Raw genomic sequence first — 26,876 nt, 5'->3', positions numbered from 1 at the left:
TAAATCTCGCAGATACGTACCAGTTTAGAGGGCAGCTCTTAAGCGCCCGTTTCTGCGGCGAGAGTCGGCGACGGCGGCGTAACCGAACGAACGAGCACAGCGAAAGATGAAAGAGTGAACGCGGAGTGGGAGATGAAAGACGCGAGCCGCGAACAGCGGAGACCAATGAGAACGCGGCCCCTTCAGTGACGTGCGCGCGGGAAACTAGTGTCCTGCGGACCCGCCCGACCGCTCGTTTCGTACTATCGTCCGCTCGCGTCAGCTCTCGCTCGCGCTTGTTTGGTTCGCTTGGTATGGCACTGCACGCGCTTGTTTCGACTGTTATGGTTCGCGATTCTTGTAATCCGATTGTATGGGCGATGCGAATTGTTCATTACTTTTTGGAAGCCACGCAGGCACCTGCGATTATACTGGAACCTTCGATGAATCACGTATCAAAGTCAATGTGCTTGACCCGCAGATCATATTTCCGATGATCGCCGACTCCACTCGCCGATATCATTGCGCTTGAGTGTTACTTGTTTTGCTGGGAACAAGTTCGCCCAATAAAGAATTAAATTTGTAGATCATAGTTTCGACACTGTGTCGTTTTTCACTGTCACTGCCACGTGACGATATAATCATAATACAAAATAGTGTCAGCCAGTTCTTTCTTAACAATGAACGACGCAACCGGTGGAAGTGCTTCATCTGTTGCAGCTGCTAAACTAGCTGCCCGAGCAGAGGCTCAGTGCCGCTGCCGAGAGGACCTTGTCGTTCAGAATCAACTTCTTTGCCACAATATATCGAGAATTCAATGCACCTAAACAGCTGCGCTCAAAATTCGCATCAATGAGTATCGTAATCGCCGGTGATTTCTTTCTTTCTTTTTTTTTGCACACGACGAAACGGTCTATAGATGCAGCCTGAAATGGGTTGCCTTAATCTGACGCGGTATCCTGGTCGAGCGAAATAGTGATGTGCTGAATGTCTCACGTACGAATGTTCCGTATGCCTTGGAAAGAGAGATATATACATAGAGAAAATTATGCAGATGCCACGCACTACTATGGTAATAGATGCATGCGAAGCAATTTGCAGGTAGCTGGCCCCGTCCGTAAGATAACGGGAAATATAATCACGTGCTTAAGACGCTTTGAACCACACTGTTTACAAACAGCGCGTCAATGCACCATTTCGTGCGCCAACTTAAAGATGTCCCGGAGAAGCAAACGAGAAAATCTCGGCTGGATACACAAAACAACAGACATCTTGGCCACGACATTGCAAAATAACTGTTGTTGCTCAAAACATGCGCTGGTTTGCACAGTTCGCTCAGAGAAGCGGACAGGAGAGCGGAGCTCGCACCAACGGCGATGCCGATCGCGACGGCGCCTGTGCTTCCAGCCCGAGTGTGGGAATACAGTCTCGACCAAAAGGAAGAGGAGCGAAAGAGAGGCGCCGCGAAAAGGCAGAAGGGGAGAGTCATGTTGTCGACCTCGAAAAACCCGGCTGACGTCTGTCCGGGATCCACGCGTCGCCCGGGAAAAGGCCGCGATCAATACGACGCTGCTGGCCTCACTCAGCGTCTCGCTCTTTCCGACGTCGTTTTCTTTCTCTCAGTTTGGCCTTGCTGCGTTGTGCTTCTCATTGTCTTTGGAGAAACGCTTTAAAGTTGTGCCCCTTTATTATTCCCGTTTTGTTTTGCATCATTGCAAATTCCCACAAAGTTCGCCTATACGCCGTGCACACTCCGTGCAATCGGGATCAAGTGAGGCGCAGCTTTATGCTTCGTCTTGTGCAAGAATTTGTAGAAATCCGGTTTAAAATGCTATTTACACAACATCGAATGTCGAAGCATCCACTGAAGTTGGACGATAAACACTAAAACACGGGATATATACAGTACAGTAATTACTATTATACCTTTACTTTCGCATCTGCTGCCTTTGCAGCGCCTAATAACTCCGGGAAGCAGCTCCGCCGAACTTTATACGGAACAATGAAAAATATATTTAAAAGAAATCAATGCGTTTGGACATGCTAACTGCGGTACAAGTAGTTAAGTCACATGAAAGAGCGCCAGTGTCTTAAGAAAGAAACGCTAGCACTTAAAGAAATTCTCTGGTTTACACAGCTACCGCAGATTCATATGTGCACAGTGCAAAAAAGTTCATGAAGGAAACAAGTTGTATAACTTGCTTGGTGGTTTTTAACGCTGTGGTGTGTTAAATACTAGGTTGGTAGGGACTACACTAAGTTCTTACCTGCCCATTAGCGCGTCACTGTACGAGGTAATGAACTTCCACTCACAACTGCAATCTGTGAGACAGTCAGCAGTTCCCTACTGAAACGTAGAAAAAATACCAGATGACGCCGCGTAGATTTCCGACCGACTGCACTTACTACTTGTTCGCCTCTTTATGTAAGTCTGCAATACAGCGGCATGTCTAGGTTTGTTCTGACGTCGCCTTCCTTTATGCAAAATTTGCGACGCTAGGGTAATTCACAATGTGAAAATTTCAATATTAAAGCGATGAATTGAGCACGCACGCACGCACGCACGCACGCACGCACGCACGCACGCACGCACGCACGCACGCGCGCACGGCTAAAGCATAGGTTTACGCAAATGCGCGTAGCTGCATATGCGCGTCTACGCAGGGCGTTGCGCGACAAGAAGAGTGTGCAGATAAGGGCTGTGCACCGACCGGTTGAAGGATGCGCCTGCTGAAAGATCACGAATGAATATTTGTATCTCTTTTTTCCGAGTACGACAAAAAGGTGGAGGCGCACAGGCGCGTGGGAGCTATATACAAATGTACGATCTCACTTACATAGATGTAGAGGCCAGTGCTAGTGCAGTAGACTTTTCGAAGGCTCTGCATATTGGTCTCGCGTTTATATATGAAGCCTCCCATACTTCCAATTCGCTGATTCAATCGCCTTGGTTGATGTGTTAGGTCCTACTGACACACTTCAGTCACGTACGACACAAAAATGAAGCCATTCATGCTTCTGGTATCACGCACAAACACACGCGCGTGCCCACTGCCCTCTCTCTCTCTCTCTCTCTCTCTCTCTCTCTCTCTCTCTCTCTCTCTCTCTCTCTCTCTCTCTCTCTCTCTCTCTCTCTCTCTCACACACACACACACACACACATACACAGACACACACACGCACGCACGCACGCACGCACCATTCACGTGACATTTTTCCTTCTTTTTGTTCCTGTAAAGCGTGCTTTGCCTGTGAAGCACAAGTGCAAACGGGTGAAAAAAATGCGATACCTCAGAGGGAAAAGACAAGGCAAGACCTGTTGCTGGCGAAGACCGTTGCTTTGTAGTTTGCTTAAGCTATGTTCAGCAATCATTAAAGAAAACAAGAATCAAGAAAATCAAAAGTGGGCAAGTGAACAGTGCACGAAGATAAGGGAAATCCAGCCGTGCTCGCTCGAGAGAGAGAACTCATAGTTGAAGAACAGCAGAGCGGCTGGCGTGTACTTAACGAGCCTTAGCCCTGCTAGTCCTCGCTGGTGTTGTAGTGTACTTTGTTTAAAGTACAGTGGCTTCACTAGCATGGTACTAGCACATCACCGGACGGTATTACCAATCGTTCATGTTTGTGTGTAGATATTCTTGGCATAAACTATGCCGGGCACTTCCTTGCTGGTCCAGCCGAACGCTGCCACATTCCTCAGACCACTACATAGCGTCAGAGAGTTGCCCTTGCTTCAACTCGACGATGCCTCAGGTCGGCAAAGACAGCAAACCACTTAAAGCCAACGACAGGAAAATCAAGATAGTCGCAGCACCCAGCCTACAACCGCCGCCGCAGTTTAACTTGGAAAACCCGGCGGCATGGGAAAGATGAGGTCAACAGTTCGACGACTACTGTTTTGCAACGAGCTTCCACGCTATCAACGACGAAATTCGCGTCAGGGCGTTCCTTTACTGCATGGGAACCAAGACACGGGACATTTCATCTTCGATGCAAGTGCGCGACGAAGTGGTGCAGCGCCATCGTCCGCAAGCTCGATGCGCTCTTCGCACATCCCGCCATTGAGCTGTACGAGAAGCTCCACCGGCAAGTGCAACGTTGAGACAGGTGACTCAGCTGACACGTTTTAACGCGATCGCTGAAGGCCCCGCGTTGCCGAAGATCTGGCGTACCGCGTACAGCGTCGACCGTCGTTTCGAGTAAAATCATGTCGAACAACGCATACCCAATCACGCAGGCCCTCCATGTTGCGCAAGAAAGTTACTGAACTAATTGAATATCTCAAGGCAAAATACGTCAGAAGAATCGTAAAGTACGACTTACACACAACCGACAGACATGATAGCGTCGGACTGTAACTTGAATATACAAGAACACATAATTCTGTTACGCAGAAACTAAAAATGCAAGCCCCTTTTACAGCGTTTCTACCATTCATAGAGAGGTCATAAAGCGGCGCGCCCGGTTCTTTGCAAAAGCTACAGATGGCGCTCGCCATCGCAGCATCGCGGCCCACGCAAGAGGGCCCGTTTCTACCAGAAAGCTCGCCTTCGTGCATCGCGTTCGCCGCCAGCGTTTCCCTGTAAACATTACTGTTGCATAAGCTGCAATTTCCGAGAAGCGTGAGAAGTAGTTAGGGACCTTTGATCAATATCACGTTCCGCTCTTAAAGGCGAAGCTTAAGCGTCCTCCAAATTTTTTACAGTTTTCGGGAACGTGATGAAGCGCTGCAATTTTAACGCGATAATATTATCTGTCCCATGATGCAGAAAATCCGACGTGATCAAGCGATGGTACTCAGAATGGCCGACGTCGCAAGGAGTGAAAAAAAAGAAGGAAAACGTTAATAAATTCTCAGATGGACGTCTAATTTCTCATGGAGGTTCTTGTAAACAAAGTAAATTAATGGCTTTGAAAAGAAAATTTAGTACATTTGGGTCTGGGTGGGAATCAAACCCGGGCCGCTGGGGTGCAAGAAGAGCACGCTTCCCCGGACGGAAAACAGCGGCAAGACGCAGACACAGCGCTGCGTCCGCGTCTTGCCACTGTCTTTCGTCCCTTTTCGTGCGCTAGAAAACCTCAGTTATGGAATACCAACACGCCCTAACCTACGCTCTTTCAGCACACAATGGCGCGACGTGGGACCAGCTGTTCCGTGGCTTAGGCGAACTTCGGAAAACGTGCTCCATACGTCGAGAGCCAGACCTACTTCCTGCTAGTCCCACGACAAGTACCAATTCCATAACACGGTGTCGTGAAAAGAGAGCTCGATAAGCTCAAGGTCGAAGGCGTGATTAGGCGGGTCACAAGGCCTACTCCGTGGTACGCCGGCATTGTCGTGGTACCGAGGGCGTCGGGCTAATACCACATTTGCGCCGACTTTACAAAGCTTAGAAAGGTCGTGTTATACGAGAACGTCACATCTTGCCGACCGCGGACCAAGTTTCGCAACATTTAGATAGCGTGCAAGTGTTCTCGAAGCTCGGCACAACGTCCAGTTTGCATCAAATGAAACTGGCATACGAGACTAAAGAAATTACCATCTTCATCATTCCATTCAGACGCTATTGCTATCACAGGGTCCCATTGAGCATAACATCTTAAATGAGGTATACATTTCTGGGGGCCAAGACGGCGTAGTTAAAATGATTGGCGACATCTTAGTTTTCGGCCAGGACCATGCCGAGGATTACAGGCGCCTAGAAGCCGTCCTGGGCCGTCTGCGAAAGGAGCGGTTAATCCTGAACAAGTCAAACCGCAAATTGGGCGTCACGAGCATCCACTTCCTCGGAGCGATCATCAGCGGTTACGGGATAACAGTCGATAGATGCGCTTCGTATGTGCTGTTCCCGTCTCTGTGGTTCAACTTTTCAGCGCTGCTTTTTAAAAGCAAACGGGAATTCGCCCGATCCAGAAAAGCTCGCAGCCGTCAAACGCATGGAACCTCCGGTTCACGTCGGTGGTGTCCGCAGACTTTTGGCCATGGCCGATCACTCGGGCAGGTTCTTACCGCATCTCTCCGAGGTTACAGCACCCATTCGTTAGCTGCTAGACTTAGAGAAGCGAGTGGACGAGCTGGCAGAGGTGAAGGGGTAACAAAAAAATGGGCTGTAGGACGATGATGGAATAGAAGAAGAATGTGTAACGATGTGTGGATGCATTCGCGTATTCACTGTGTGTCACAGGACACAAATACATTGCGGTGTAATGAGCGGCCCTCAGCGCACCCAGGACCACGTGTTAATAGGCCCTTACCCGGTGGCGGCCTATCGATTCAAGAAACCCCTGCGACGAGTGCGAGAGCGGCGGCTTGACTCTTCCTGCCCGGCACCATTTCTACGGGAGATAATTGCCGCAAAGACATAAGACGGCTGGAGACCTTTTCCTTTTTCTCACAGAAGGCCGCTGGTGATCACACAGCCAGCAGATTGCGGATCCTATCGTGGGACGGCTTTCTCACCCGGCGCGTTTCCTCACAGAAAATACTGGCGGTCTTTTATTTATTTTACTTCTAGATTCTGCCGTCTTTGTGCAAGACACAGAAGGAGTGAACACAAAATTATAACTGGAATACAGCACGGGATACAGTAAAAGAGAATACATAGGATGCAGGGAACGATAAAAGATATAAATGTGAATGCAGGATAAAATAAAACATAGAGAAATTTTAACTATCAATTTGGCTGGGCAATTCAGAGTAAAATATTTGAATGACAGATTACGCAGTTAACCATCTAAGGCAGTCAACAATACAACGATCAGAAGAAAAAAAGAAACTTTAAAGCAATCCGCGCTAAACATGAAGGGCACAATGCGTGGGTCTTGAGTGTGACCTCGAGCGGAGAGGAGGTTGCACTACTGAAGGTACGTTAGACCTGCACGTAGGAGCCGGCGGTTCAGACTATGGACCAGCCACTTGCGTCTTGGAGGTTTCCCAACTAGCACTCGCCAGTGAATTCGTCACCACAACATGCGGTACGTATGCTACTTAAGACTATTCAGGACTATTTTCAGAGAGAGACCCCTGAAGCTTCAGCGATGTGCATACCTGCAAACATTTATTTTATCGTCATGGTTGCCAACTGCGCAGTAGCCTCTTGTGAGATGAAGCCTGCCTCGTGCAGGCACTAGCCTGACGGCTGCACCGCCACCGCAAATAAAGGAACGATGAAGATAACATATTATGCAGTCGAATATCATCCAGAATATCCCCGCTTTAAAGAAGAAAAGCTTCGAAGGGAAGGAATATCTTCGCGGTGTTGATATAGCGTGATGCGCTTTATAAATTTCTGAATATTGAGTGAATAATCCGAGAATAAAACAGAGTTCCTCAGTATATATGGCGGCACGACTCTGGTCGCCATGTACTTCGAGTCGCTAACAATAAATGACGGGAATAGAGGGACCTTGTGGCTAAGATACCCAGCACACAGACTAAGTGTTTAGCCTGACCGAACCGCTCGACTTCTATTTGATCAAAAGGGCGGCCCAACGTGATGAATACTCAGCAGCAGCCGAGCGCAGTGAATTTTGCGATCGGGCTAGTGACATGTACCAAATACTTTACGCCTCTCGTCATTTGCATTCGCCGTTGGCGCGAAGTGCTATCACCTTCCTTTCCCAGCGCCCGTGGAGTCAAGTCGCGCGCTCATAGCCTACATTGCTTTCCAAATTTGTCATGAACAGAAATTCCCAATGACCACTCTATACCGCGTGTTTCTACGACGATTGTCCCAAATTATTAAACATTGAGCATCCGCGACAATATGATAATTTTTGTTAACCAAGCTTCGTAACAGCGGCGGACATCATATATTTGCGCAATAATCGCCACTATTATTAATAATAAAAATATATTGAGTGCTTCACATATAGTTAATCACACAATGTGCAAATAACTGAAGTTCATCGGGGCTCTAAGCATAACCCCTATATTTTTCTGCCTAGCACCAGTTTCAAGAACTAAGCACTCAAAGGTGCCACAAAAGCTTGTGTTATGCAGTTAAAATTTTTCTGTACGACATTTTTCCACAGTGATGAAACACAATAACTGGAAAAGCAATGCACTTATTTGCAAATTTTTATTATATCGCTGCATTTCTAAAAAAAAGAATGGCACGAGACACCATGCTTCTATCAAAATGTTAGGCTTTGCGTACTGGCTGACTTAAATCAATTACAACGTGTGCCGGAAAGAAGGAGAAGAAGTCCCACCGAGCGGCTCTGCTTATTCGGTGAGAGATAATTTTCTATTTTCTTCGAAGAATCAGTGCTGTGTTGAGGCTTCGCTGTTGTCCAGAGAGAACAGGCATCCCGTGGGATACCTATGTGCTAAATATCACGCACAATATCGCGTGGTTCTACTGCGCTCCGCAGCGCATCTACGCCTATACCACGGCGGTAGGCAACGAAGAACACCGGCACGAGCCATATGTCCGACAGCGCGTTCCTAGGCGCATGGGTGCCGCAGAATCGGCGCCGTACTCGGAAGTGCCGCAACACGCGCCTAATGTCATCAAGCCGGCGACGCTAGTTTTCAACGCTGCACTACCTTCCAGCGCACCTTCAGTGAATATGGCTGAGACAAGCGAAAGTGAAGCCAAGAAACTACGCGTTGACGACGACAGGACATCTACCTATGAGCTAAGTGAAGATGAAGACATAGACTGCGATGAAACGTTGTTCTCCTTGGTAATGTATAAAAAGAAGCGGCCTGAGAGAATTCCAGCTGTTTTTCGACCCTCACAGGAAGGACACAACTTCTGGCAAGTGAATCAAAACACCACTGCAACGGAAATTGTTTCCGCGGCAAAGGAAAAGGTACAGTCATTCCGCGTGAATAGAGATGAAAGTTTCTTTGTCAACGTTACTTCAGTATCATCTACAAGACATGTGCGGTCGATGAGTGAAGTGGCTGGTTTGGGAGTCAAGCCATTCATTCCGGAATCTTAGACCAAGAATGTTGGCAAGATACGCTATGTGCCAGTTGAGTATACGGTAGAACAACTGGTCGACTTCCTGAAGGATTTTGGCGTGACATTTGCCCGTCGTCAGGCGCGCTACAATCTCCAAGAAGACGGAGCGGTAGAATCACGCCCTCTGAGAACCGCCATTCTCCATTTCAGAGAAGACAAACCAATGCCGCAACGAGTGCATTTAGGTTTCACGAGTCATCCCGTAGAACAATACCATGGCTCTGCTCTGAGATGCTACACCTGCCAGAGATTTGGACATTTATCGAAAAATGCCGCAGTCCGCGTCGCTGCAAGATATGCTCAGAAGACCACAACCATTCAGAGTGCAAGTCTGTGTGTCAGCCAAAGTGTGCCAACTGTGGCAGAAACCATACAGCTTCCTACTCGGGGTGCCCTCAGAGCAGAGCTGCCTCAAGGTTACGCAGACATGAGTTGAAATACGGAAGGCTGCCTCCTCGTAATGCGCCTCCACCCAACCCTAATACTTTAATATACACGCCTCCAACTCCCAACAAAGAAAAAGAGCAAGGGGTCAATTTGAACTATTCTGCAGCTCTAAAGCACTGAGGTCGACAACGTTCTGATAGCGAGCGGCACGATCTACCTTCAGAGAATGCTACTCATCTTGCCCAGGTATCGAGTGAAATTCGCCGACCTTCTCAGCAACGCCCTCTGCCACTGACACAGCAACCTCATCTAACATCTGAGCGACTACCTCAGCATTCACCTCAATCACACCAGTCATCCCAGCGACCATCTCAGACAGCTCTTCAGTCACCTGCTTCGAGTACACATGAAGCTTCAGCGTCGTTTGGTGATTACGCATGTGTACCCATGGCACATATGATCCTGCCCATGCTATTCACAGCTCTGCTTGCAATTCTCAGTGCCATTCCGCACGCAAACAACCTACCAGAGGTAAAAGCACTGCTTTCTATAAAATCGTTGGTGTTTCCACAACCACCAACAGCTCCACGGCAGGCTTACAATGAATAATCGTTACAACAATGTTTTAATATTTCAGTGGAATGCTAATAGCCTTCGAAATAAGTCCGCTGATTTTCGCAAACTACTAGCTCAGCATAACTTTCCTGTTTTATGTGTACAGGAGGCAGGCGTACGAGATGACTTTCGTCTTTCAAACGATGCTATTTATAAATCATCGCGCATTACTGGAAGTAGCAGAGCGATGCTATCCGTGAGAAAACACCCGGCGTCCTACTTAATACAGTTGAGCGATTTAGATATACCGGATATCGTACAATGTTCTAGCAAAATATAAGTAGATAGCTTGGTGAATGCGTTTGGTATCGCAAACTCACATGTGCTCGTTTGTGGGGACTTCAACGCACATAACATCATCTGGGGCAGTGAATATAATGATTCCCGAGAAAGTAATAGAGCCGGCCGCAGAATAAAGTAATCTGATCGTGTTAAATGACAGCTCTCCAATGTTCTTGCGGGGGTTTCGTTACTCAAGCTGTATAGATGTTACGCTCTGCTCACAAGACCTTCTCGATGGCGTTGAACGGTCAACGGACATGGAAATGCACGGTAGTGATCATTTTCCGATTCTAGCAAAACATCGCCTCATACGGAGTGAAGGGACCCGGCGCTACTCAAAATATACTAATTGGCAAAGTTTTGATCACTACTTAAGTAACTCATTGGGCTAAAATCCGAACTTTCAAAGTTTTGCACATATATTGCGTGAATCTTACAAGATGTGCAGAAACAAGTCATTGTTCTAAATGAATACGCTGCAGTCGACGGGGAATATGAATGTCTAAGAGCAATTAGAAGACTCGCAGAACGTGCTTACCGCCGCAGTGAAAAACTGGATGACTACAAGATGGCACACAGTCAACTTCGCGCAGACGCTTACAAAATTTAGATACGAGAAGATGGCGAGAATGCTGCGCGTCGTTGTCTCCGTTTACTCCAGTTCCCAGAATATGGTCGTTTGTCCCATCTTTTAGTGGTCCAGTTGCCCAGAGCCATCCCTTCCGAGCCCTTGCCGTAGCTCGAAGCACTCCGGAAACATCTGTTGCTGACGAATTCAGTCAACTTATATCCAGGCCAGGAATTCGGTTTACTTGCCTACAATTTACAAGTTCGACAACACTAGCAGTACAGAAGGTTCGTGCGTGCTTTATGTCACAACATCCTCAATTTGACTGTGAGTTTAGTTTAAATGAATGTGCTCTTTCGTCATGCCGTACAAAGACAACCGCAGGCCCAGATGGTGTTACGTCTGTGATGCTAAAGAACCTAGGTCCAGCAGGAAGAATGGCTCTTTTGGAGAAATACTTATAGATATCTGGATAAGAGAGACTCTTCCAGATTCACGGAAATTGGCTCGAGTAATTCCAGTGATGAAACCAGGAAAAACTCCTCTTTGTTTTGGCTCCTGCCGACGCGCCAGTGTCACAAGCTGTTTTTCCAAACTAATGGAGAAGTCGACTGCAATGGTGGTGTGAACACACAAATGTGTTTTCCAACTACATGACTAGTTTTCGACAAAATCGGTGTACAGTGGATGCAGTGTTAGACATTGCCACATGCTTCGAACATGAACGAATTTGTGGAGATGTGACAGTAGTAGTATTCTTAGACATTCAAAGAGCATTCGACACTGTAAGTCACATACACGTCCTTGCTGGTATGTTAGAGCTTGGCTTGCGCGGTCGAACACTGCGATGGGTATCAAATTTCTTGAAAGATAGAAAAATGTTTATGGAAACAATCGAAGGAGAGAGTAATTATCACAGTATCACGCAGGGCGTTCCGCAGGGCAGTGTTCTTAGTCCGTTTTTATTCAACTGTGTCATGGCAGCTTTGCCACAAAAACTCCCGTCTGGTCTACAGTATTCTCTGTACGCAGATGACATTGCATATGGGCCTCTGGATCCCATGTACAAGACATTCAAACAACGCTGCAGGAGAGTCGGTAGTACGAACACCGTTTTAAAAGAAAGAGGCATGAGTCTTTCATACACAAAGACAGCCGTACTTCCTTTCACTAGACGACAGCTGAATAATTTCCAACTTATGCTTAATGGGCAAACTTTGATGTTTGTGAAAGAGCGTAAATTTCTTGGAGTTATTCTTGACCGCCAGCTAACATGGGCATCACACATACACGCGATTGAAAAGCAGACCAATGCTGCAATAAGCGTACTTAGGCGACTCGCTGGCACAATGGGGGGGGCGGAGGGGGGAGGATGAGTCTCTTCATTACTGCAAGTTCATAATGCACTCATAAAACACAAAAAATTGCTTATTCGGCACCTATTCTCCATGTCTTATCGCAAACTTCTGAGGAACGTCTTCAACGTTTACTGGCAAGGGAGGTGCGAGTGTGTCTTGGGGTTCCGCAGGCTACCTCGAGTTCTTTAGTAATTGCTGAAGCTCGTCACCCACCATTTCTAGTCATGCGAACGGTTCAAACGTGCCCACATATTTATCGCATCTTAACCCAACACGAGAAGCATCCGTTAAACGTCGCGCTTACCGAAAGAAACAAAAGCAAAATTCACGATGTTGTTCGAGAACATAAAGCATTATTAACAAGGTTTGAATTATGCAAAGTGGATGTTAGTTACCCTTCGTGGATGTTAACATGTCCTAAAATAGAATAATCGTTTGGCGGGATTATATCTAAGAGAGACATGTTCATAGTAGCCGCACAACAACTGGCACTCTTCCAAATTTACTCATTATATCCCCAGTACATCCACGTGTATACAGATGGTTCGTGTCATGAAAATTAATCGACTTCAGCATTCGTCATTCCTCATTTAGCGCTAAATCAAACAATTAAATTATCCCAAGAAACATCTTCAACCGTGGCGGAACTGTTCGTAATCCTGTGTGCTTTGCGTTTCATAACATCAGAAAAGCATTCGCAAAAATGGGTTATCTTTAGCCATTCGCAAGCCACTCTCACATTACTACAGAGCAATAAGAAAAATTCTTTGAACATTTTGCTATTGAGACGCTCAAAGAACTTACAAAAGCAAGCGCAATGAATAACGTAATTGCATTTCAGTGGATACCTGGGAACTGCAATATTCCTGGTAATACTTCAGCGGAAGCAGCTGCGAATCGGGCGCACAATAACGCAGAGACAACCAATGTTCCCCTATTGCGTAGTGAGGTCCGTCTGATGCTGAGACAGATTTCCTGTCGCCTCAAAACTACCTTGTTTGATCAGCAAACTAAGAACTCGGAGTTATACTTTATAGATCCATGTATAAACTTATCAATGCCGGAAACTCTAAGAGACAACAGAAAATTTGAAACATTGGTACACCGCCTGCGTCTTGCTACAGAATTTACGAGACACTTCTTGTACAGGATAAAATGTGTCTCTATTCTGCAGTGTTCTTGTGGTCATCCAGACGAAGATGTGCATCATCTTCTCCTCGAGTGCACAAAATACTATCTACAAAGAAGGGTACTGCAAGCAAATTTGTTGATATTAGACAGAAGACCATTCACCCTTAAAAAAAAAAAAAAAGATACTTGGCCCATGGCCAACCGCGGGCCTTCAGTAGAGAGCACTTCTTGCTCTGAAAAAGTTTTTAGAGGACACCAACAATTCGGGAAAATATTAGGTTTCAGATGATCTTATTACGCTAAATGAGTAACATAAATGTTGTGCCGGGTTCCAAACTGATTTATGTGGTGATCGCAACTTTTACGCAATATGTATAATTCTGTTCTGTACTTGCAGCGTATTACATCTGTTGTGTGTTTGGCTGTTCAAAATATCTGACTTTATATACGCGTACGTGTACTGAACTCACGCACAAAACTTTTCGTTTCATGTACTGTTGGTCTGTATACTTTTTATTCATCCAGTTTTCTACCCAGTGTGATATTTTGTGTCACTATTCTCCCTTTTTACGCAAATTTGTTTCCTTTGCCAAGTGACAAGGAGTAGCCAGTGACACCATAAAGGCGCCAACCTCTCCACCACTCCACCTTGAGGAAGAAGAGAGCACCGGCCCCTCCCCCTCCCCCATAGAGCACCCCTTTTCTGCCGCAAGGCTTCGCCTATTAAACGCTGAAATAAAGACGTTTAAAAAAAATCATGGACCCTAAAGTCATTATGGAGAAGTTAATTACCCAAAAGGTTGGTAATTAATTATTGTATTGATGATTAGCGCACAAATTCTGATGTCTGCCACCACTATTTGATCAGCGAAAATAATTTTGTCTCACATTTTATATTTTTAATTATGCGAGAAAGTTGCCGCAGAGAGCGGTATAATGGCCGGCTGCTAACCACAACATTACTTTCGAAGGTATCGGCCGTGTTTGTCACAATAGTGACTGTTGGCACTACCCAGTGCTTGCTTTGTTTTGTGAACGAATGTTTGCTTAGCGAGAGGTTGACTTCTGCGTATCGTCTGCTCGCCTGTACTGACATGACGTATATGCAACATGACTGCGGCCTTAGAAAGGAGAAGACACTCCTGAGTTGTTGACCAGTTTGTCGGCAGACGTCCGAAACAAAGTGAACTAAACGCTGCAAAATAGTTTCGCAACTGGCCAGGAAAAACAGAAAGCAGGTTACATCATTCCTCTATCATCGCCGAAAATGTCCCCTTGCCAGCGGAAAAAAACACGCGCGTGAAACTTGACCCCGGATGCAGGTTGTTTTTTCAAAAGCTTATATAAACGTTGGGGTGGCGCCGTCCCGAACACATTAGCCTGGATTACACCGGTCCAATACCTTTGGTTAGCTAACGTGGTGTATAGCATCAACTGAAAAACAAAGTCAGCTTTTGCGGCAGCTAGTATGTGAGGTAAAAATGATAAAAACATGCCTATAAAAATGCTCTGCGAATACTGTCCAGTGCCCTTATTGACCAAGCAGTTTCAGTGCTAGAGTAATTCGATAGGACAGTAGCCGGGAAATCGCTGTAGCTAACACATATAGAGAAAGTGGCCGGCTAATGACAATCAGTTCTTACAAACGAAACCCTTTGCGAATTCAGCCCCAGATTTTATTACTTTTTCCACTAAACACTTGGAACATGGCTACAATGTTGTTCCACACTGAAGGAGGTGCCATAGTTGGTAGAAGTACGGGGAACTCCTATGCCGGGAAGATAAAACAATAAATTGAAAAAGTAAGACATGCTGAAAAAGGAGAGTTGGGTACTAAAACAGCATGCCATACAAACTATAAAGCCGCAAGTGTAATATTGAAAACATGAAATGATAACTGCAAAATTCGACAAATGAAAAAAAAATTACTTAGCGAGACAGGGAAAAGGAAAGTAACGAGAAATTTGACAGAAATTTTGGCTATGCTGTATGCTTATTCCACTCCTCTCTTCGATGCTTAAATGCCCAGCGAGAAAGGTACAAGGCGTAAGTCTCCTCTTCTTGATTTCTTTGCCGGAAGAGCCGTTGTGATGGATTATAGGTAACATGTGCTCTCTCCGGTGAAATGTGTCCATGCTGCCAGCGCTAGCCTACTGATGCGAAATATCAGGGCTAATCATAGAGCTTGGAGACAATTCAACAAGGCATAAAAAGAAAAATCGTTCGGGGCACAGATGAAGAGCGGCGTAGAGTTGAGCACAAGCTGGAGTTAATGATATTCTCGCTGAGGATAACCCCTTCTTGCCCACGACAAAACAGACGTTTTGAGGTAGCCTCAATATAAAAAAATAAAAAATAAAGAAAGCTTTTATTGTCAGCAAACATTTTTTGGCCGATATTATAGGAGATATAATTGCAGACGAGAAAACTTTTTTTTTTCAATTATGTCAGTATCAAGCAACTTACTTGATAGTAACTAAAGGCTCATTGCATAAAACTGCGACTGAAAGGACCTACGATAGCAAGTCGAGGTTGCTGAGTTAACGTGCCACTCATGCACGTGCTAATCAATCGCAGCTCCAGTAACACGTTGACAAACTTACGATGCGCAGTTACTATGTGCCTTGGAAAAGTGCCCGTGTTTACCGCGGCACTGCGCTGTGGCACCATGCAGCGTGCACTGTGCGAATGAGTTCTGTTTGCCTCCGACATTTCGGTGCATGTATTTTTGGGTCTTTTCCCGCCTGCCTTTCTTTCTTTCTTTCTTTCTTTCTTTCTTTCTTTCTTTCTTTCTTTCTTTCTTTCTTTTTTTCTTTCTTTCTTTCTTTCTTTCCTTTTCTTCTTTGGCTGAGTAGGCATATGATACTCAATAGGTTTACAATAAGATGACATGAACCAGTGCTAACACCAAGTACAACTTGCTTTTGCAAGCAAAACGCCGGCTGAGTGCGGATTTCCGAGGCACGTATGACACACAAGCGGCATCATACAAGAAACTTCACGAGCCAGTGCGTATGCTAAATATGACTAGCTATCCGTAGTAAAAGTGGTAGGTTACAATTAAGGGTTTCGCGCATCTATGAAATCTTGTGCCCGAGATCGAGTTTCGATTGTTTTCTGCGCAATGAACACTTCGAGCTGTCGGCGGGATGAAATCGCGCTCCAGCGGTGTCGACGCTCTGATATTCATAGACAACATGCATGAGGTCTCCACAAAATTGGGCGACGATAACAAATTATTTTGGAGCCGAAAGTAACACTGCCCTACCATCACCCTCAGGACGTTCCAGGCTGATTCAATAAAATTTCCCGGTTAATACTAAAATGGGACAAATGTTCGTCACCGACAAGGTAATTGTTGTTTATGCGCAGAATGTTCCGTGCATGTGCGTAAAACTGAAGTAATATGGAAGGCAAATAGAGCGGTATACAGTCAGATGGAGCAACAGAACATAGGTTGAAGACGTGGACGAAGATTTTTAATGGCAGAAAATCGCTAGAGGAGAAAATGTGCTTTCCAGAACATAATTTCGCTGATAATGATGGCGCTGGTCAGAACCATAATGTTGTGGATGTGTAATATCTTGAAAAAATTTGCTCCGTTTCCTTTCTTTTTACTCATTCGTTCAGAGAGGCAGCAACGTGACTCGCTCCTTTTTCTAAAGAGCTTTCCAGGCTTTGATGGTAAAAGATTGCTGAGGAGCTATAGCATTGTGTCGCTCTAGAACCAAAAATTAAAAAGAAATATTTTCTGGTGTTTCACGCGCCAAATTGAAGCAATATTTTCAGACACATTGTGAGAGGACTGCAGCGCTAAAAGACATACGCGTTTTTTTTTTCTTTTAGACCACTGCAATTTTATTCTCTGTATCGTAAGCAGCACATAAAGAATGCGCACTGTACTCGCAAATAGGTTTTGGAAGACCCGGGGCAGCTTTTTGTCAACATTTCTGAATACATGTATACGGCCCAGCGGAGTCACATCGAGTTTGAGCAAGACTAGGCTTGCAATCACATAGGATCTAATCCAATAGGGGGCCGCGTCATAGCGTTGAAACTTGATTGGATACGCACGTCAAAGCGGACGCATGCGCGCAAGCGCCGACGTACATGCGTACCTCGAAGACGTCGCTCACAGCTGAACGAACCGACGGCAGTGGTTGTCGGGCATAACATGAAAATAATAATAATTAAAAGAGCCACGCAACCGACGCAACAACCTGCCTTGCGCAATCACACACGTCTTTTCCCCCGCTGTGGCGACCTTGCATTCCTAGAAAGGATCGGAACCAAACACCTTTCCAGAGCCTCCGTGCACGACGTCTTCCTTTTGAACTGTGGCGTAACGTTCTTTTGTTCCCGCATTTTATGTAACCCCCTGCCCCATAATTTGCAGTCCCGTGCAGTCCTTATAGCCCTTACAGCGTTGCTGGCGTGTTTTCGTGAGGCGTCCGCCTCCAGACTCCCCGCGAAAGTAGCGCGTCAATCCCGGGCAAGTCCCGGGAATTGGGAAAGGGCGACACCCGCTCACCACAGCCGCCGCCGGCCGAAGGCCGCGCGCATGGCCGCGTGTATTACGCGCTCGTAGCGCAGGCAGCGGGCGCGGTTCCTCAGGCGCTGAAAAGGCACATTTCCGCAGCGGGCTGTGCGCCCCGATGATTTTCGCGTCAGGCTATGCTGCTACCAACATGCTCTAAAGCCATACAATTTCGCAAAACGGCAACGTCACGCTTATCCGCGGCTCCTCAATTTCGAGGTTCCTGTGCTCCGGATGTCGTAGGTCTTGCTTAAATATATTGGCGTGGCCTTAAGCATCGCTAGGCACCGCCCTATATTTCTTACGCCCCCTTACACAGCACATTTTCCCAACTCCGGTCATCTCGATCACGGACTGCAGTGATTCCCGGAAGCAAGAAGTGACTCATATTGGAACCAGTGATATTGAAGCCTGCATATTTTGCGTCTAGCGCGAACACCCGAATGCTTTTTCGCAAATACTTGAACAAGCACGTATGACGATCGCTGCTCTTTAATTTATTCAAATGTCCCGATGATCCAAATAAAAGTCTGTTGCCAGCTATACTTCATGTCTCCACTCTCGGTCATGCAAGTTACGCTTTGCCTGTTACCAATACTGTTGCCAATGTACTACGATGAGCAATCTAAAGCCAGTTGGTTTATGTGCCACTTAACCAGTTATGGCCACGCGTGAGACGTTTAGGTTGCGCGATTGCGCTTTTATAAGCAGTCAGGTCAACACGTTGCCGTGGAGAATGAAGAACGCCAATTAGAAATGCAATGTTCGCCTGAAGCTACGGTTGTGTTATAAGTCAGAGACGCCGTCGTAAAGCGTTTCTCGTTGGGTTCTAGGCTTCCTTAGAACGATTACTTTACGATCGTGATGCTAGCAGCGTGATGACAATCATACACGCCGGGGTCACGGCCATTTAAAAGAAATACCAATATGTATTCGAGTCTAGTACTATTTTAGATATTTCAGCAACCGATTGAAAAATCTACGTTCCCATCTAGTTGGAAGGTCGGAAAGACTGTTCCGGTCCATAAATGAAAAGTAAAATAAAAACTCGCTTTTTGATTCTCGCCCGATATCCTTAAAAAGCTTGCCCAGTAAAATTCTAGAACATGTAAGTTATACAAACGCTATTCACATCTTTGATATAGGCTCATTTTTCTCAGATGTACCACACGACTTCGGCAGACACCCCCTTCTTGCGAAACGCAACTGCCATTTTTATTACGTAAACCTCATGTAATTCTTAACCAACGGTTTATACCTGATCGTATTCCCTAAGACTTTTCAAAAGCGTTTGAAGAATTTAGTCACAACGTACTCTTTAACTAAGCAAACTGAATTTTAATAGTAAACTACTCACATGGCTCGAATATTTTTTGGCAGGTAGTTCATAATACGTGTCTGCTAACACCTTTAACTCCACGTTGAGCCCCGTTCATTCTGGCATGCTGTAGGGTTTAGTACTTAGCCCGCTTTTGTTTCCTATTTATATTAATGACTTGCCTTACTGTGTATCTTCTACGATTCGTTTATTCACGGATGAATGTGTTCATCGCAAAATTAACAACTGAAATAATGCTACCACACTTCAAGATAACGCTTTAGCTTACTGGTGTAGTGTATGTGGGCGTTTGACGAAGATAGGTCCTCCTATCGAAACGTTGGCCAGCCTTTCTGAGGCACTTTATCCCTGCTTATAACCTTCATACCATAGTGTGCTATTCCATCCGACAGCCACTTTCTTGATTTTGGTGTAGTGAATGGATGATGAAACTTAACCGCACTAATGTGAGATATTACGCGCCTCTTCTGCTTCTTATCCTTTAGTGCTTGCACCCTTGAATCATTTACCTCATACTGCTTCATGCGGTATTCACATAACATTATCTTGGTCTTCCCACGTTATCAAAGTAATTAACAGCGCCACCCGTTCCTTAGGATGCCTTCGTCGTAACTTCCCTTCTGCTCCTGTTTCATTCAAACTTGTGTATAAAAAGTCAGTCTAATGTAAAGTCGGACATCCTGCGTCGATCCTGGACCCCAGCACTGGTATATTCACTGCTGCTTTCGAGCGAGTCCAAAATAACTTTGTTCGATTTGCGTTTCGCAGGTGCAATCACACAGCCAACAGAAAAATAATTAAATAATCTTCTCAGCTTACTTACTTCGCCTGTCGTCGCAATATGTTTGTCTGTGTTTGTTTCACAAAAATATAAGACCACCACATCCTGCACAACTGCCTTGTATATCCTTGTTCCGTCGTACGTTTCACCTCGTCGTGAAATATACGCGATTAGGACCAAGCACACGAGGAAGTGAGCAGCACCATCGCAGTCTGTAAGGCAATCTCGCTTTATTTAAATATACTCGTGTGACTTGTCGTAAGTCACACGAGTATAATAGCGACATTTTAATAGCGACAATCATTATGCAGATCAGAAACAGGTCTTCGCGTAATGTCTTTCCTGATTTGGTCGGACAGCCAGCGGGTCGGTCTGTTATCACGAAATGCCGCGAAGAAGAAAAAGATTGCACAGATCCCACCCACTGTGAGAATCGATGTCATGCAAATGACTTTGCAGGCTGTCCAGCATCTCTGGGATTCCCCAAAGCTTTACCAGGTGGACCAACGCATTTGCGAAGATCGAACAGTTGTGCATGTGACAACAGTAGCAAGACGATGGTTACGACGACAGTACGGCGGAAAAGGCATATTATCCACCAAGGTTACTAATTAGAAGCTATGCTGTTGCGTTGCTAAGCACGAAGTCGGGGGGTCAAATCCCAGCCGCGGCGGCCACATTTTTGATGGGGGCGAAATGCAAAAACGCACGTGTCGCGTGCATTGGGGGCACGTTAAAGTGGCCAAAATTAACCCAGAGTCCCCCCCTCATAGTCAAATCGTGGTTTTGGCGCATAAAACCCCAGAATTCGTTCGCTACGGCATAATTCCTACTGTGGTCGTTCGATGCGCATGTGTACGACATGCTGACTGTTGAGTTCTCCATAGGTATTCAACTGGAGTAAGCGAGGGATACACGGATTGTGACGTGGTCTTTGAATGAGCAAGAAGGTATGTTACGCCGTTTGCAGCGCGCGCATCTCGGCACCGTCCTTCACTGCACTGCCTTATTCGTCTCGCACCAACGTTTTTGGGCATTCATTTTTTCCACGCACAATCCAGGAGTGGAATGCCTTGCCTGTCAGTGTATCATTATCAGATACGGTCACCGCATTTGAGCGGTGACCATGTCTTCAAGCGCAGCATGCACTTTGTGTTACAACACCGTTAGCACAGGCTTTGGCAGGTGCTGATTAATTGGCGGCTGTAATGCGCATTCTCGCGTCTCAGATAGCTCTGATATACTATACCTCATTGCCTATACGAAGGCCCCAGTTAAGATCAGCAATTTTCTGCAGCTTTATGGAGAGGGCTTATTATAGTCATTATATTCGTCACCTCCTCGCCTCTTCACTGAACATATTTCTGTTTCAGTTAGCACTCAAGTCTTATAAAAATAGCAAACTATTCCAAAGCACATTTGTATTCAACACGACCTACCATTCTTCATTCATGGTAATGGATTAGCGAGCCTCTAGGCAAGCACGTGCTGCATAAGAATTTCAATTTACCGACACCTAATGATGTTTATGGGTACCCAAAGCTTAATACAGAATAACCTTCCGACTGGCATTAAAGGTAACTGTAATTCTGTGCAGACAACAGAAAGTTCGTCACGTCTAAAAATATCTTTCCTAGATTTAACTGACTTTAATGCTTCTTGTGACGCTGTGTCTGCTCTAAACATATAGTGTCACGTCTGTTCGACCTTATTATAATGATGTGTTCATGCATTTTTGTTCTAGATGGATATCGTTTCGCTTTTGATACGTTTTGACCGTGAAAAACCATGCTCCCTTGCCCTTTGTTTGTGATTGTTTTTGCTATTACTGTATTCCAATCCCACCTGCTTAGTCTTATTTAGGACCGCAGTATACTTGCAAATAAAGAAAGTGTTATACAATCGTACGCACCTGTGTATATGTCGCGCGGTCTATGTTAAAATGACGATGGCATTTGTACTACGGCGAAGAAACGTTAAAAACGTGACCAACCTTTGTCGCTCCCGAAGGTGGTGCGACATCGCACGTTAGCTGCTATACTGGGAACATGCTGGGCAATGTGGGCCGATCACGAGGAAAGGAATTGGCACCTGACGCGTGCGCCAAGCGTCTCAAAGACGAGCGTGCGTGCGATCGTGGCCCAGCGACACTGGGCCGCTGTTCGAAATGAGGCGAGACAGGAACCTACCTACCGCGCGACATTCTTGGAATTATGAGGCAAAATATTATTTACATTAAAAAGAAATCATATGCCCCCCGGGTAAGGTTCGATTTCGTGACTTTTCTATATGAAATAAAGTGATCTTACTAGAGCAGCACTGAAGTGAATCTATAACTGGAATATGTTATACTACCCGAAGCATGTGCGAAAACTCAATTAGACGCGCCATTTCGTGCATGCTTCGCCGAGGACTGGAGTTGACGTTGAAAGCAGCGTCATGCTATGCACTGCAGTGAAAAGGCAGCTTTTTTAGTGTGTGCAGCCACTTGTAAGATGGAATTTCACACTTGTCAGAATAAATTTCAGTGAACAGGCAGTTTCTACATGCCGTAATATGGTGTGAACACATTGCAAATGAGAAAAACGTGTTTCCAAGCGCTTGCACTAATAAATGCATTAGAGAACACCTGTGTTCCACTTGGCTACCCCGGTTACATATCATTAGGTCCAAAAAGCGAGGAGTCTTGTAGCTTTTCTGCAATGCAAATACTACAAGTATAATATTATAGCGGGTTGCATGTGACTATCGAGCTCGTTCCAGACAGCGAAAAACGGGCCATCTATTTGACTTGTTTTTTTTTATATCCTTTCTACTCCCGAACGACTGCCGCTCAACTATAATACGTCCTTTAGTTTTTGACTTCCTAGGCGGGAGGCACGTTGACCATAGTGGGGGCCTCATTTTAAAGAATGTAAACACATTTTTTTCAGTCCCCATTTCGGGAAGCCCTAACAATTGCGAACGAAATGGTCGTACTGGCACCGAAACTGCAAACATTGCGAGGCGCTCAAGTGAACTGATCGCGCTTCCTAACGGTTTTTAATGGCTTCTATCTTCTGTCTGTCGTTGGATGTGCTCAGCTTATATCTGCTGTTCGCACCGACGAGCGCAGCTTCTTCCCAGAAGTTGGCGCTAGATCTTTTATGCGCAGAGGCTGATGCTTCGAGAAATGATGACGAAACTTGTTTTTGTGGCAATAATAACCTCTTTTCGCCGCTGAGAGAGTCTCTTGGGCAGTGCGAGGGCAGTCAGTAAAACTATAGGCGTATAAGCTGCAAGATGACGCTACCACACGTCCGTTGTTTTACTTTTTGTCGGCGACATCTTTGGCAGAATTATCATTGTCATTGTGTTACACCTCTCGTGCAAGACGCGTTTGCTGTATCTAAACCTTCGAGTGTTTGCACGAGGCGTCGTGCTCCCAGTGTAGAACGCCCCAAGTTTTGAAAGCAACCGGCTAGACCAACTTGACTTTTCGCAGCACCTTCGCATCTCAACTGGACTCTGCCGACGTGAGACTATGTCGGCAAGGCTAGGTGTGACCTTCACGAAGAGTTTCGCTCTTCGTATCGGAACGGCCAACAACGTTACGTGTGATGACTGTGGTCGCGAAGAGACAATTCAACATGTTTTGCGTGACTGTCCTCGCTACAATACGGATACGATTGCTCGCTTTGATCACGGACCATTATTAGAGCAAATCATTTTGGAATGAATTAAGGTGTACTTGTGACGTAAACAAATTGAAACAAGACCATGACAGGAAGAAGCGCCAGCCGCAACTAATTTTATTCATGGCGGCAGGTTTACTTTTATGGGGAAGGCGCCAGCGTGCGCATATGCACTTGCGCAACACAATCAGACCACGGAGATGAAGTAGCGAAAATGCATGCCTCTTCAAGCATACAATCAAGCGGTCAATTTTCAGTGCTGCGCAGAGCCACAGACTGATACAAACATCGCGCTTTTTTTTAATGTAGTATGCCTCCATTTACTCACTTGCCAAGGTATCTTTGTTTCTGCCGAGTGAGCGGATGTCAGAAAGACTTGGCTCACGCATGCAGGAGCCACAGTGCATAAGCGAATGTCCAGCAGTCTCGTTCCTGACAGAAATCTCATGTTCCCTTACCCTGTCATTACTGAAGTGCCCTGTTTAATTTCGTGCACCACGTCGACAGCACAGCCAACATACGGCTTAACATGCTTTTTTCGACAAAGGGACAGCTTTTGCGATACTGAAATGCGTAGGAACAGGCCAGCCAGCTTTCGTGCAGCAAAAAAAAAAAAAAAAAGCAGTAGGTACATTAATTTCTACCTGTTAGCCGCTTTCAGGTTATGAGCCCCTTCGAGCACATGAGGAGCAACTTGTGACCTTTCTCTCCACTAACGTCTTGACTATATGCTTGCCCTTCATTTTTTTAAAGAGGATTTCAGCTGCTACAACCATGACGGAGCAAAGATGCCCACTGAACGTTGTCGTGCGGTCTCATGGTGAAAACAAGACATCACCAAAGCCGCCTGTTGAGGTGCTAGGTTACTCGAACCCGGCTCCATATGGTAGCGTGGCGGAGGCTTCGGATTGAAGGAATCAGAAGCTCGGAAGATAGGAAATCGAAAACCACCAGGTTTACTGGTAATTAATCAGGAAAATCAGAAAATGGTCAAGTGTTTAGCAACGAGCGCCTGAATGAGCCCCGTTTCCATAGCCCAGAGCTGCTTGTTTTCTCTCCGCACCGTCATTACAACATCTCTGTTGCAAACGCTCTCTCCTGGCTGTAGCCAATCACCCACCAGGATGACAGTCAATCAAGAAGCACAACAACACTGTGGCAGACGGAATATCGGACCGGCAACCCCCACCAAATTCCAGCGGGCGCAAAGGCGGATTGGGGATGGGTCAGGCAGTGGGAATGGGAGAGATCTCTCTTACTCCCAACTGGTCTTCTCCGGTGCTTCTCAGTGCATGCCCCAGCTCGTGGCGCCTTTCTTCCGTGAAACGTCCCTGAGCCCTTCGCGTCGTCTCGGCCTCCCCCTGAGTGGAAACGCCTTCTTCCCTTTGTGGCGCTTCTTCCCTGGCGAGGGGAGCTCCAGTAGTGTCTCTGCAGGGGCGAGTTGGTTCATGTCCAGTAAAAGAGAATAGCGCAAACAAGAATGGCCACAAAATGAGAGCGACAGACACAGAAGCGCTTCTGTGTGTGTCTCTCTCATGTTGTGCTCATCCTGGTTTGCGCTATTCTCTTTTACTGGAGGGGAGCTCGTTACAGGAAAATTAGCAGTGCCCAGCATCGCGTGGGGACTGTCCTCCGACTACCTTGCCAGCGTAGCTCTCTCACGCTACTCCTGCGCGTGACTAACAGCATGTTGTCGAGTGCAGTCATAACACGCCTCAAGACACATGGTCTCTCTCTTGGGACGTTTAGTGTATAGCGAGCCGAACGGTAAAAGCTATTTGCCTGAGTGTGGACAGTGCGCCCAGGAAAGGTTAGACAAGAAACTAAAAACTGCAAGTTGTCATTTTTAGGAAGCTCATGCGTGAAGGAAATCTCTTTGCCATATTCAGATAGCGTTAAGACTTCATCCACTGTATTAGTGGGCGTCAGTAATATCAGGGTTCTTACACTAAGCCAGCAACACGTAATTTTATGTTGCAATGTCCACATTATAAGCCATCGCAGCAGAGAGCGACGTAAGCGGTGCTACAGTTAGGATGCCTTGATTCGCGTGCTCGCGCGCATCGAGACACCCTAGCTATTTGAGAGCAGACTTACACCAACGACCGTTGCCTGCACTGGTTCGGCATGTGAGCATCTCCCGTGATTATGTGACTGCTCCCTGTCTCACCCTCTCTATTTGCTTATCTTTCAACACCCCTTTCCTCTTTGTAGGACATCAAACCGGATTTTTCGTTCTGATTAACCTACCTGCTTTTTCTCTTCCCCTTCTCTCTCTCTTGTGAACGTTCTTTTCGATTATGTAGCGCGACAGGCCTGTCTAATCAGATTGCACGTGCGAAGCGAATAGCCTGCGACTGTGTAATATGTGCACATTTAACGCATCCCGTACTAGAGCTTGAAGACGATAACATTATTCTATGTGCATTGACGCTTCCCATGACTCTTTGGCTATAGCACTAAAGTATGAACCCAAGCTTGTTGGTAGGGCAACATCTTTGAACGAAACCGTGCGAAAGATGGGACACGACGAGTAGCAAACAGACAGACAGAGCGCTGTAAGAGCGAAGAACAGAAAGGAAGGCCAATGAGAACACGGGGGAGTATACGATGCTCGGTGCAGAAGAAATTTCGTACCTTATAGTGCAGCACACATTTCTTCTACACCGAGCATCGATACCTTCCCGCGTTCTGCTTGACTGTTCCTCGTGTTCTTCGCTCTTAGTTCAAGCTGTTTGTTTGCCTCTCACCGTGTCCCGTATTTCACGCTGTTTCGTTCAAAAATCTGTGGACGTCCCCCTTTGAGTGACGGCGACAGGCGTTGAGCTGGCGCTATGTTTTTTTTTTTTTTTTCGGGATGATCCCTGCCTGAAGAAAGGCACACCATGGCAAAACGAGGCATTGAATAGTATTCTGTAGCATATTTTGTATTCTGTAGCACCTATGACCGGTACAAATAATATAAAATATCAGAATACGATGACAATGAAGCTTTAGCCAAGCTCTTGCAAAAAAAAAAACAAAAAAAAAACGATGCGTTGCCAGTCGTCTTATAATGAGTAGTAGAAACTCTGCATTATCAATCATTCCAGCCTGAAACCGAACATTCAGCCTCTCCACTCTGAGAACGGCGCTCGTGTGGCAAGGATAGTAACAGGTCTCCTGTAGTACGGTTTATACTTTCTGGTGATGTTGGCGGACGTTACTTCTTTTTCTGTACCGCTATAAATTAATCGAAAAAAATTTACGT

The sequence above is a fragment of the Dermacentor variabilis genome, chromosome 2 (genome assembly GCF_050947875.1).
Source record: "Dermacentor variabilis isolate Ectoservices chromosome 2, ASM5094787v1, whole genome shotgun sequence".
In the NCBI taxonomy this organism is placed as follows: domain Eukaryota; kingdom Metazoa; phylum Arthropoda; class Arachnida; order Ixodida; family Ixodidae; genus Dermacentor; species Dermacentor variabilis.
Note: the sequence above shows the minus strand (reverse complement) of the source record.